The sequence below is a fragment of the Manis javanica genome, chromosome 1, assembly GCF_040802235.1.
Source record: "Manis javanica isolate MJ-LG chromosome 1, MJ_LKY, whole genome shotgun sequence".
Lineage (NCBI taxonomy): Eukaryota > Metazoa > Chordata > Mammalia > Pholidota > Manidae > Manis > Manis javanica.
This window is the reverse complement of record NC_133156.1, coordinates 4880270-4893219: the sequence shown is the minus strand read 5'-3', so window position 1 is coordinate 4893219 and position 12950 is coordinate 4880270. Positions and strand designations below refer to the sequence as shown.

Here is a 12950-nt window from a genome sequence, read left to right as displayed (position 1 = left end):
CTCCAAAACTACTAGAACTGATATCGGAATACAGCAAAGTTGCAGGATACAAAATCAACACACAGAAATCTGTAGCTTTCCTATACACTAACAACGAATCAATAGAAAGAGAAATCAGGAAAACAATTCCATTCACCATTGCATCAAAAAGAATAAAATACCTAGGAATAAACCTAACCAAGGAAGTGAAAGACTTATACTCTGAAAACTACAAGTCACTCTTAAGAGAAATTAAAGGGGACACTAATAAATGGAAACTCATCCCATGCTCATGGCTAGGAAGAATTAATATCGTCAAAATGGCCATCCTGCCGAAAGCAATATACAAATTTGATGCAATCCCTCTCAAATTACCAGCAACATTCTTCAATGAATTGGAACAAATAATTCAAAAATTCATATGGAAACACCAAAGACCCCGAATAGCCAAAGCAATCCTGAAAAAGAAGAATAAAGTAGGGGGGATCTCACTCCCCAACTTCAAGCTCTACTACAAAGCCATAGTAATCAAGACAATTTGGTACTGGCACAAGAACAGAGCCACAGACCAGTGGAACAGATTAGAGACCCCAGAAATTAACCCAAACATATATGGTCAATTAATATTTGATAAAGGAGCCATGGACATACAATGGCAAAATGACAGTCTCTTCAACAGATGGTGCTGGCAAAACTGGACAGCTACATGTAGGAGAATGAAACTGGACCATTGTCTAACCCCATATACAAAGGTAAACTCAAAATGGATCAAAGACCTGAATGTAAGTCACGAAACCATTAAACTCTTGGAAAAAAACATAGGCAAAAACCTCTTAGACATAAACATGAGTGATCTCTTCTTGAACATATCTCCCCGGGCAAGGAAAACAACAGCAAAAATGAGCAAGTGGGACTACATTAAGCTGAAAAGCTTCTGTACAGCGAAAGACACCATCAATAGAACAAAAAGGAACCCTACAGTATGGGAGAATATATTTGAAAATGACAGATCTGATAAAGGCTTGACGTCCAGAATATATAAAGAGCTCACACGCCTCAACAAACAAAAAACAATAACCCAATTAAAAAATGGGCAGAGGAACTGAACAGACAGTTCTCCAAAAAAGAAATACAGATGGCCAAGAGACACATGAAAAGATGCTCCACATCGCTAATTATCAGAGAAATGCAAATTAAAACTACAATGAGGTATCACCTCACACCAGTAAGGATAGCTGCCATCCAAAAGACAAACAACAACAAATGTTGGCGAGGCTGTGGAGAAAGGGGAACCCTCCTACACTGCTGGTGGGAATGTAAATTAGTTCAACCATTGTGGAAAGCAGTATGGAGGTGCATCAAAATGCTCAAAACAGACCTACCATTTGACCCAGGAATTCCACTCCTAGGAATTTACCCTAAGAACGCAGCAATCAAGTTTGAGAAAGACAGATGCACTCCTATGTTTATCGCAGCACTATTTACAATAGCCAAGAATTGGAAGCAACCTAAATGTCCATCTGTAGATGAATGGATAAAGAAGATGTGGTACATATACACAATGGAATACTACTCAGCCATAAGAAGTGGAAAAATCCAACCATTTGCAGCAACATGGATGGAGCTGGAGAGTATTATGCTCAGTGAAATAAGCCAAGCGGAGAAAGAGAAATACCAAATGATTTCACTCATCTGAGGAGTATAGGAACAAAGGAAAAACTGAAGGAACAAAACAGCAGCAGAATTACAGAACCCAAAAATGGACTAACAGGTACCAAAGGGAAAGGAACTGGGGAGGATGGGTGGACAGGGAGGGATAAGGGGGGGGAAGAAGAAGGGGGGTATTAAGATTAGCATGCATGGGGGGGAGGGAGAAAGGGGAGGGTGGGCTGCACAACACAGAGAGGACAAGTAGTGACTCTACCACATTTTGCTAAGCTGATGGACAGTAACCGTAATGTGGTTGTTAGGGGGGACCTGATATAGGGGAGAGCATAGTAAACATAGTATTCTTCAGGTAAGTGTAGATTAAAAATTAAAAAAAAAAAAAAAAGAAAGAAAGAAAGAAAAGGGGGATTACTCATTAACAGGATAAAATTATTGGTAAATCAAAGATCAACGCATGCTTTAAATATCCTTAATGTTGATCACTTAAAGGGTGTCAGATGATCAGCTATGGAGGTACTCTTTGCTGATAATATTCCTTTCTCTTAATTAAAAAAAAAAAAAAAAAGCAGTTCCTGTGTGCTGACCTCCAATGAGTTCTGCACAGTGGTATAGAGGGCATGTCAAAGTGTGGGCAAAGGGTCTGTTTGTTTCTACGCAGAAGATCAAGGCCTAGCTTGGATACCCAGAAAATGAACTAAGATACGATATGAGGAGGAGCTTCCGGCATCAGCACTCTCTGGAGGACTCGTGCCGGGGGATGATCATCAAAAAGCCTCCACAGGGATCCGGACGATGCTGCGGTTGTGGCTGCATCCAGCCCACCGTCTCCTGGACTTGCCATAAGAAGGAGGAGGGAGATGTCTAGGCTGGCATGTGCATACAGTGAGACAACGAATTTGACTGGATCTGTACTGTTGGAACTCAACCAGGGGTTGGGAGGGGTGCAAGTTGTAGCACCCCAAAATCTCATGACTATAGACTATCTATGGTTAAAAGAACATATGGGATGTGAACAGATCCCAGAAATGGGCTGCTTTAATTTGTCTGATGGTTCAAGTACAGTTGGAAAATATCCATCATATCATAGATAAATTTTCACAAATGCCTAGGGTGCCTAAATGGTTTTCTTGGCTTCACTGGAGATGGCTGGTAATTATAGATTTGCTTTGTTTATGTCACCGTATTCCTATTATGTTAATATGTGTGTGCAAATTAGTTAGTAGTTTAAAACCTATACATACTTAAGGTACTATACAAGAAGATATGTCAAAGAAATAATCAATCCTCCCAAGTTTCCTTCATATGCTACATCTATAGCTTTTCTTCTTCCTTCCTAATTACAACCCTTAAATAGAATTCGTGCCTCAGATCGAATTTACCGAGTATCATAATTCCTCCAGGTGGTAAAGATACCTCGAGACAAGTGCTGGGCATAGAAGCCACAGGGCATAAATCTGCAAAGAAGTAAAAAGCTAACCTTTGCAAACAATATGGCTTCTCTCTCACTTACCAACTTTACATTTCCCTGTATGGCCCCGGAAGATGACTGGTTAGCCAGAGACGGGTAAGATTCCTCAAGGGAGGAACAACCTAATAGTCGCAGGCACAGTTGCAGGGGGGCCATCAGGTGAGAATTTGGGGATCAACAGAGGTGAGGCTCAGAACCTCACCCCCCCTGCTTTGAGAGAAATCTTCTGCATCCATGGATGTCTTGCTGCCCTTGTCTAGCCTGGATTAATACTTAGTCCATAGGCACACACCTGATCATCTGATCATCTACATTTGCCTTCTTACAGCACTAAACTATGTTTTCTACCTTTATCTTGCATCTACCTACCACTTCAGCATTTTATTAAAAATAAAAATAATAATAATAATAGGAGAAATGTGGGATCAACATATAAATCAAGTACAAAAATCAAACGAATATTCATATTTGACCTGATTGTTTATAGGTCATATTGCATGATCAAAACCGAAAGTTTCTGTGATGACTGCCCTTGTACTGTTCACCATGTAAGAATTTATTCACTATGTAAGAATTCGTTCACCATGTAAGAACTTGTTCGTTATGCTTCAGAAGATTGGAGACTGACGAGAATTAGGCTTGAGATGGATTAATGATTGTACATTGAGCATTGACCCCCCTATACTGAATTTTATTGTTGTTAACAACCATTTGATCAATAAATATGAGAGATGCCCTCTCAAAAAAAAAATAAATAAATAAATAAAAATTAAAAAAAATTTAAAAAAAAAATTTAAAAAAAAAAAATATTCATGTGGGACATTAACATGCTGCATTATTTATACAGACTCTCAAAGGTGATATAAACCTATGTCTGACTGCTAACCATCTCTGGGCATAGCACATGGTGCTCAGCCACCTCACTCAGGTGTCACCCACATTCTCTGTAGAGAACTCCAAAAGTGTTCTGCAAACCTCGGCTATGATCATGTTTTTCTACCCATTGTAAAGTCATCCTGAAGCCATTCCTAGTATTATATCTACTGGGCATACTTTCCATGGCAAATACCCTGAGCACGTCTTAGAAGAGATGAAAGGTCAGCATGGGAATGTCTGTGTGTTTTTTCCATCACTCTGTTCCTGCCCTTTGAGTCCTGGCTTTCAGGAAGGAAGGGTGGATTCTGCAAAAGCTGGCTCTCAAAGCTGAGGAAGGGAAGAAGGCCTAGCTGCCTTCTTGGTTCCTCAACTCCTTCATTTATGGGAAGCAGAGCCGATGGTGAGATGAAGTTCAGCTCTGTGCTGCTGTTGAAAGGGGGTGGGCCCATTTACAAAGATGTTCTTGTTGCATTTAAATGATCATATTCTTCCATCCTAGATGATTTGGGCGCTCTGCAGCTTGAGGAGAAGTGCACAGGATCACAGAGTTATTTCATACCGCTGTTTTCTTTTACGTTGCAGGGGGGAAAGAGAGGAATACTAAATGTACTTTGCAAATGTTTTCTTAATGTTTATTTCGGCAATTTATGTATAAATAGGCTAAAAGAGACAGTGCCTTATGCTGTAGCTAAGACATTAATTTTTCATAAGCATTTTATTATACTTGCTGAATGCAAAGAAGGAAACCTCACACAAAAATATTTGAATAATTATTTGGAGGAGTCATTCCACTTTTACAGTAATAAGGCTGACTTGTCACAAGGGGTACATTTAATAAACAGTTTTCAAGTAATTTCATTGATGGTTTAATTTCTCCAAATAGTTCAGATGGCTGAGCACCGGGGGGTCAGGGTACTCTCTACAGAATAGCACAAAAGACTGACTTATTTAAATAATTCAGATGTAAGTTTTTTTACTCCATTATATAACATCCTGTTGCTAAGCTGAGTGATGACAAACACCAAAGCATTAAGAACTTATGATAAAAATTTTAAATGACAAAAATCTATATGTTAAAATATATTTTTTCCTGCAAATTAGGAAAAGATATTCATATTTTATTTTAATATCTTGGTCCATTAGGGAATGTTATCAGAAAGACTGAATAATGTTGATAAGAATTCAATGCCAGTTGACTTGTTTTTACTCTTAATTGCTTGTGTTTTTCATTTATACATTTTAAATAGATTTGCAATGAATTATAGTATTAGAATTTTCCAGGAAAATTATTACCACCCAAGATGGTAAAAAGCTACCTTAGCTCTATTACAGATACACAGATTTATTTTACAATGTGTTTCCTGGTTATACATGGCATTTTTAGCAGATGAAAAAACTAAGGTTCCACAGAAGTACATAAACATGTAACATCTAGAAGAAAAGCCCAACAGGAGTTACTTGAATGTTGGAGCAGATTATCTGGAATGAAACCAGTAAAGAATTTGTCACATGGAATTGCCAGCAGCGGCAGTGTTAATGTCAGAACACCTGATGTGATGACTGAGCCTTCCCAAACCATGTTTTCATGATTTCATTAGTGTATTGGGAAAATCAGACAGTCCTGGGTTCAAGTCCAGTTTTGCCCTTTATTGGCGGTATCAGCGTGGGCGTGCTGCCATTCCTCTGACGCTCAGGGTCTTCAGCAGTAAAATCGGACTTTGGAACACTCACCCTGCTGGGTTTTACGAGGACTAAATGAGATGTTACAAAGTGTGGGGACATAATGACCTTCAGAAATGTCTGCTTCTTTGTTCACTCTCCCAGGTCCAAATACTGAAACTGAAGCACCGACAAAAAGTGTTGACTTTGATAAAGCTCATCAGCTAAGTTAATGACTTAGAATGAATGGCAGAAGTTTATTTATCAGAGCTGATAAATGTTGCTCTTAGGTGTAATGTGGAAAAGAACCCTCCCTCTTATCCAGGCATAAACTACCAGGGCCTCCATTAGGACCTCTTCTTAGCTTGTGTTCCCACGCTTTTCTGCCTCCAGCAGTTGTAAGCACAATGCCTGACAACACCTTCTTGCAGGGGCTGCTGAGCAGTGCGTGCCCTACATTAGCTCCATAAGAGAAGGTAGCGAACGTGTGGCTCCCCAAGTGTGCTGCCGGCAGCAGCTCCCTCCAAAGCAAACGGGAAGGACCCTGAGACAGTAACTATTCTGGAATCAGAATCAATCAGCTGAACGAAACCAGTTACTCTAAGTCCAACTTCTCTACATGCCAGACTCTCAGGAACCTCAACCATCCTGGAAAAAGTGTTGAGCCCACATGTAAGTGAAGAATGGATACAACCAAGCTCTCATCTTTTCTTCAACAGAAACATAATGAATGAGGCTCAGGCATTTCTCCTGAGATGTTCTACCCTCATCAGAATGCGGAGCGTGTAAAACTGATTTGTACCTTCTCCCCAGGCACAGCATTCTTCTGCTTGGGGAACTCCTTATCCGCAGAAAACAGTCCACAGACTCCTGAGTGTACTTCAGTAGCCGTTGGAGCAAATGGGTTCCAGGCCCCCCTCCAGCTCCTTCCCAGGCTGCTCCCCAGAACTCTGCTGTCCTCGTCTGCAACGTCTTTGTCCTTCTCTCTGCCGTGACTGAGCCCGCCTTGTTCATCTGGATAAAAGGTATCTTTAAAATGTCACTGCCCCCCCCCCGATTGCTGTCTGTGATGCACCTGCCTGCCATCCTACATCATTAACTGCCCCCTTACCTGGGCTCCCACAGCACTTGAAATATACCTTGATTGTAGCTTACCTTGCAGATTATTTATACTGCAGACTATTTGTTTAAATATCCGTCTTCCTCCTAGGATTTGAGAAGTCCTTGAGGGCAGGAATTCTATCTTTCTGTTGGTGTACCCCTCCCCCCGACCAACCTTGCACAAATCCTAGTATGCTTCAGGCACTCAATGTTTGCTGCACTGAATGGAAATGGTTCCAAATCACAGTTGAAAATTATAGTTACACTTGATTTCTCCTTCTCTCAACTCATACTGATTCTTCTTACATAACTTTGCTTATAATTATTCTGAGGCAGGAACATGGGACAAGGGTCATGCCATTGTAAAATGTATTTACTCTGCGAAAAAGGCCCAGTTTATTCAACTTAATCTATGTACTGTTTTTCCTTTTCTTCCAGCCCCTTAATCAATTAAATAACTTTGTAACCAGGGCAGGAGACAGATCTCTGAAGTATAAATGAACCTATGTGGATAAAGAATGCTGAAATCTGGACCCACGCAGTCCCATAAATAACCCTATTTGTAAGACAAACTTCAAAGGAAATATGAATTATTTGTATACATCATGCCTTATGATGACCCTTACCCAAAAGGCCCTATAAAACCCCAAACTCTAAACCCTTAAGCGCGCCTCCTTTGAGGTTGCCCACACTCCCCTTTCTTCGAGTGTGCACATTTGTCCTTAAATAAAGACTTCTCACTGCTCAATTTACCGCATTTTTTGTCTTTGCACTCTTCCAGTGGTAAGCATCTTTGCGACTTCGCTATTTCATTCTATTTTCTAGACTTAAGCACAAGTCTTCACTCTCTCTGTTCTGCTTCAGACAAATAGGGAAGGGCTACTGAGAGCTCTGATTTGGGTTTGCAAGTTCCCATCACCTGGGGGACCTGGCCAGGACTGCAGCTATACGATCATACTCTTTAGTAGCCTGCATGAAAAATATCCTTTCTTTGTCTTTGGGAAGTTCTCAGAACATAATCTCACTCCATCCAGTGCTCCGTGGCTCCCCCAGCTCCTGGGCTGGTGGGGACTTAGTTCCCATGCTGTGCAGATTCAAGTGGACACTCGACTGTGTAGAGCAGGAGTTCAATGAACTTCCTTTTCCCCCCTTTGTTCTTCCTTGCTTTCTACTGCCTGGACGCCTGCTGACATTCGCTTCTGCTGTCACTTTAATGGATTCCTTCTGTACCTGCACTCATCTGACCTGGTCCAGAATTCTTTCTCCACCAGGGTCAAGAACCCTCCCCTATCTGGGCTGAGGTCTCACCGAGGGTGCAGGGCGAGACCTCCCCAGATGCATCTGCCTGACAACGATTCCTTCTCTCCAGTCCCATGGTCTGTTTAAGTTCGAGCCCTTTTAGCCTCAGACCTTCATCAATACCCAAACTCCACAAATGCCCCCAGACTTCAAGCATCTCTTCAGTTTTGACTGTTAGAGCACAACAGGCATGCACATTCCCAAACAACCCTTTTCCAACCAAATCCTTTCCCATCCCTCCCAAAAGACTGAAACAATGTATGCCAAAGGTCTGCGGGCAAACCTGATGTCAGACAGTTCTGCAAGCACCCTGTGGCTTAGCAGCCAACACAGTTGTACATAGTTAAGGTTCCTGTGATTCACTCACCCCCCCAAATCCAGAGGGGAAACCCTTCTTGGGGGTAAAAAAAAACTCGAGTATCTCTCCATCCATGAACACGGCTTCTCGGGGATAACACCCGTCACCACCTGAATCACTTGGATTCTGGCCTGTGTAAGATAAGGCCCTACCCACTGTCCTTCAGATCTTCCATATTCTGACCTCTTCCCTAACACTCCAAGACTGCAGGAAAACTTTGTGTTTCAGTACAAAACTTTGAGTTGTTTAGAGCACACTTCTCTAGGGGTTATCTGATTCTCACAGTATGGGGGCTCTGCACCTTTTGATGCCTTTGAGCTATTTGTATGGTAGATAACTGATAGCAATGCAAAATAATTCTTGTTTGTCTACAGGAAAAGCTCCATCCAGTGAAATCCAATTGCCTTTCCCCCACTGTCACTGTGGAAGAAGCCAGTTTTGCCTCTGATTGTGCACTGATTTCCACGTTCCTGATTTACAAATGGGTGTGTATTTGGTTTCTCTTCTGAAGTGGTTGTACCACCTCATTAATAATGACTTGAATAAAGCCTTGAACACATGTTCACTTTATATTTTTCTGAGAGTCACGATGTTGCCTCTTTTTAAGATCATTCTTTAACGATATCTACCTTCTGCCCCAACTAAATTGATCCACTCACCAGTTCCGCAAAATAATATATTATTGTCAGTTTTCTGTCCTTTGCACAAAATATTCCTTTTCTGTAATTTCCTATCCTTCTCACCATCAACATGCAGCAAAGTCCTATTGCTTCTTTTGCTTTAGGCACTTGATAAACTATGTCCTCTCCTGGAAAGATTTTTCTAGTCACTTGGCCCTGACGTGCATGCCTTCAGTTTCCTGACATCTCACAGCAGTTACTGTCTGAACCACGTAGCATTTCTTACACACATGGGCACATGTCAGAGCTGTCTGTGCTCTGCCCTATCATCCTTTTCTGCATCTGAAGCTTCTGGAATGCAGGGGCCGCATCCTTACATCTTTTTGTCCCATACAGAATGTATATACACACACACTAAATGTTTGCCAAGATAAAGAACTTTATTACAGGATAATTTTTCATTCCTTTTATTGTCTAAGCCCTGACAGTAAAGTAAGGCATTTAAAATAAATTAGCAGCAGTGTATATTTTCAAAATGCAGTTGGAAATCTTTTCTGTGTATGTTAATTCTCATAACCTGTATGACTTTCTCACTAGTGGAACTGGAAGCCCTCCCTGACGCACTAGTACAGGTAAAGCTTGGTCTCTGGGGCTTGCACCATGCCTAGTCCTTTCACTGCGAGCTAACCTACTAGCCTGAGGTTATAATTCATCTGATGACATATTTCTTCTTTGTCTCACCCACTGGAATAAAGGCCCCCCACACCGGCTACCCCAGGGCATACATCATGCTTCTGGCCTGGTTATTTCCACAAGCTGTATATAATGCTTGGCACATGATTATCACATAGTAGGTGCTATGTAGAAATGGGTCAGGTTCATATACATGAAATTCGTAGCAAGTGAGAATGAGGGCACAAATTCCTAACTCTCCAGTGTGTAAAGCAGTTACTAATATGATTTTTCTCCAAGTAATACTGAGCTCAAATTATAAATCCTGTTTAGACATCCTGTCATTTATGAAATAATAGGTCTTCTTTTCCAGGTCTATTCTATACAGGGTTAGATTATAATTAGGTTAAATTAAGAGATATTCAACTAATAGTCAATTAAATACAACAGAAATACATAAGAAAATTGAAAGAAACACAAAGCATCAACCTTTAAATAATGTACATGTATATTTAAATTCAAACTGGAAAATTGACAAATTCTACAAGAATTCCATGATGGAAAAAGAGAGGCAGAGAACTCTAAGTAGTATTCTTTACTGGGCATTTTGGCAAAACAAAACAAAGCCAAACAGGCTATATATCTAATACAGACAGGTAATGCCCCAGGTCTACTCTTCTTCCTTAGTTACCAAAAATATCAGTTTCAGATGGACACATGGTTGCCCAAAATAAAATTTCCCAGTCTTTCTTACAGCTATATGTGGCTGGGTGATGAAGATCTTGCCAACTGGATTTAAGTAGAAGTGGTGTGTGCAATGTTGGGACACTCCGGGGATTTTGTTTTTTGTTTTTTTTCTATAATTCTTTCTCCTTTTCTCCTTTCTGCTGCCTGGAAGACAGATCAAATGGCTGAGCTCTTGAAGCCAAACTAGATCATGAGGTAACCTTCGGAACGTAAGCCATCACAGGAAAACAAAAATAATTTACTGATACTGGACTGATTTTCTTAATACGTCCTGAACGCACGTGCAAAATAGAGTTCTACCTTGCCCAAGCCACTGTTTTTATGTGTCATCTTCAGCCAAATCCATTCTTAACTGATACGGGATCTTAGATCTGTTACCTGTTAAAAACTCCCCTCTGAGTTCTTACCAACTTAGTTTTTAGAAATATAAGCATGTTACAAAGAAAAGAGCATAAGCCAGATACTCAGAACATGTGCGTCTCAGGCTTGGCACCTTCAGGATCTAGTCCTGTAATGCTGGGCAACCTCTCTGAGATGCATTTCCATGAAATGTAATGTAGAGATGATGGTGATGATCATAATTTCTTGGGATTGGTGGGAGGATTGAGTGATGTCAGGTGATACAATATGTGAGAAGGGGCTTGGTAAATTATGAAGTATTACATGGTGTTTTTTTTTTTTTGGCTTCTATTTCTAGAAGGAGAAAAATGAATCCAGGGCTTGTTAAGTGGACAAATAAACAAGGCCACCCAGGATCAGGCACTGAAAGAGTAGAAGGCAAGCTCCCTATCGCCTATCATTCATTCCAGGCACATTTAGAAGGAAGAAATTGATAAAAAAAAAAATTCTTTAAACAGAGACCAGTTGTTTGCTATTCTAAGGATGTATTTAGCATAGCACCTCTCCTATGGTAAGTATCAAATAAATGTTACTTCTGCTATTACTGCTCCCATGAGTACAGCAATGGAGTTTACTTCACTCATGGGAAAACCACTAGTGTGTTCTTTTCCCACAGAGAGACCTCTGCGTGAAGCCTACTGCTTGGAATCAGAACAAGGGGAATTACATGACTTGACCATTTCATATCAAAGGACTAAGAGAGCCTGATACATTTGTAACAGTGACAAGGGAACCACAATTCCTATAATTTGCTGTCAAAACAGTAGGCAGGCACTTTCAAAGGTGACTCTGCTGACTTTTTCATTGAGCCCAGGGGGACCAACTTCACTCAAGTTTCCATATGGCCTGGGAGTCTATCTCTTTAAAATGAGATAGATTTTGTAGGCTGTCTTCTCTTATGGTTCATGTGTAAATTTATGATTTAATGATCAGAGAATAACCTTATGTGTGAAAGCTCTCAGTGACCATCTCACTAATGATTCACTCCTAAAGTGTCTTTAAAACAGAGATGTGTCACTGAGCCATGCTCCTCAAGCTTTATAGGTCACACAGGGATCTTGTTAAGCAGCAGAGTCTGATTCAGTAGATCTCTGTTAGATCAGAGATTCTGCATTTCAACATACTGAATAGTAAAATTGAAAGTATTATAGCTAATTAAGTGGCAAAGGTGGGATTTAAAACCAGGTCTGTCTAATTCCAAAGGCTACCTTTTTTCCACAGTGCTGAAATGCAGAAATAGAGGGCTGAATAAAACATAAGAAATTGTGTTCAAGCCAAATTATTTGAGGGGACTATTATCGGCAATGTTACAGTTTTGCAGTAGTTCTCAGAGAACAAAGAAAGAGGTACAGTAAGCCAGAGAAAAATAGCATTGTTTTTTCTTTGAGGAAAGGGCAGTGACCAATCTAAGAAGACAGAGACAAAGAATATAACATAAGAGTGAAAAATTGTGGAAGACAGATAACTATGTACATTCTTAAAGAGAACAGAAGGAGTCACAACTTGACACATTTCCAAAATAATAACCCCAAACATTCATCCCAGGGTCTCTGAGCACCCAGGCACCCACTGGGTGACAACAACTAGGGATGGTATGACTAGAGAAGCCAGCTCTAGGACACAGAAGGAGGAAGAGAATTCCAGAACACGGCTGGCTCTCCAGCAGCTGAGTGTGCACCCAGGGCCCTAGCAGCCTCCCGAGCCGCCGTGAGCAGGAAATTGTGAGGTGTTCCTCAGCAGCTGACAGAAAATGAGGATGTTGTCTCTATAGAAGGTCCTTGCATTTTTGGATTGAACAAGTCTGGACTTCAATACCCGGAGAATTCTCCTCTTGATCCCATATTAGGTGGTTTCAAAGCCCCTCAGAAAGTGTATACACCATGTGTTCTACATAAGTCCATAAACACCCCACCACACAGGGCAGGCCACGGTGCATCCAGCAGTATTTTGTCTCTGCCGGTGGCACTAAGAGGATTTTTTAAAGAACAGGCTGTCCTCTTTGTCATTAACTGCAGAAGTTTAGGAAACAATACAAACCTGTCTCTGACTTCCCCCGATGTCCTGTTATCCATCATCCTTAAACATACTCAAGGCCTTCCTGAAA

The 12950-nt window shown here is 40.8% G+C and overlaps 1 protein-coding gene across 1 annotated transcript in view; it reads right to left on the bottom strand.

The window, feature by feature from the left end:
* The window catches only part of LOC118971128 (protein furry homolog), a 157946-nt gene that overhangs the window by 119538 nt on the left and 25458 nt on the right, over positions 1-12950 (bottom strand).